At 52.3% G+C, this 1040-nt stretch overlaps 1 pseudogene across 1 annotated transcript in view; it reads left to right on the plus strand.

The window, feature by feature from the left end:
• Positions 1–661: 661 nt before the first annotated feature.
• Positions 662–1040, plus strand: part of LOC108521269 (40S ribosomal protein S2-like) — a 9695-nt pseudogene continuing 9316 nt past the window's right edge. The window contains exon 1 of the transcript XR_001883153.1: positions 662–1034. The product of XR_001883153.1 is annotated as a 40S ribosomal protein S2-like (transcript). The remainder of the gene's footprint in view (positions 1035–1040) is intronic.

Genomic DNA, 1040 nt, shown 5'->3' on the forward strand with positions numbered 1-1040 from the left:
AAAGTTTTATTTAAAAAGTTTTAAGTTATAAGTGCAATTTTTTCATTCTGGTAGTTGTTGTGGTTGGGCTTTGTGTTTGTTTGTTTTGGTTTTGGCCAATGCATTCTTATAGAACAGTAGAGCCCTGCTCTAGATTTCTTAGAAAGTACTTCCGTCTCTCTTCCCATTCAGCCCCCAGGACTATCACACTCCTCACCAGGGAGGGAGCATCACAAGGAAGGGAGTTGATATGGTGAGGCTGGACCTGACCAGGAAGGAGCAGCTGCTGGGAAGCTGGATGCTAAGACCCTCCCAGCCTACCAGGATGCTATGGGCAGAATGTTTGTGTCCTCCCACAATTCCTACATCGAAGCATTAACCCCCCATGATAGCATTTGGAGGTGGGGCTTGAAGAGGTAATTCATTTTCGATGAGGCTGTAAGGGTGGGACCCTCAAGATGGGATCAGTGTCTGCTGTGGTCTGAATGTTGGTATTCCCCCAGAATTTATATGTTGAAACTTAACCTTCAAGGTGATGGTATTAGAACGTAGGGGCTTTGGGAGGTGATTGGGTCAGAGGGATGGAGCCTTCACAAATGGGATTAGTGCCTTTATAAAAGAGGCTGTAGGGAAACTGCTTCCCCCTTACACGAGGACGCAATAAGAAGGCACCATCCTTCTCCGAGGAAACACCAAATGGCGGATGACGCCGGTGCAGCGGGGGGGCCCGGAGGCCCTGGTGGCCCTGGGATGGGGAACCGTGGTGGCTTCCGCGGAGGTTTCGGCAGTGGCATCCGGGGCCGGGGTCGCGGCTGTGGACGGGGTCGGGGTCGGGGCCAAGGCTGCGGAGCTCGTGGAGGCAAGGCCGAGGATAAGGAGTGGATGCCCGTCACCAAGCTGGGCCGCTTGGTCAAAGACATGAAGATCAAGTCCCTGGAGGAGATCTACCTCTTCTCTCTGCCCAGTAAGGAATCTGAGATCATTGACTTTTCTTGGGGCCTCTCGCAAAGACGAGGTTTTGAAGATTATGCCGGTGCAGAAGCAGACCCGTGCTGGTCAGC

The sequence above is a fragment of the Rhinopithecus bieti genome, unplaced genomic scaffold (assembly GCF_001698545.2).
Source record: "Rhinopithecus bieti isolate Rb0 unplaced genomic scaffold, ASM169854v2 scaffold_58852, whole genome shotgun sequence".
Classification (NCBI taxonomy): domain Eukaryota; kingdom Metazoa; phylum Chordata; class Mammalia; order Primates; family Cercopithecidae; genus Rhinopithecus; species Rhinopithecus bieti.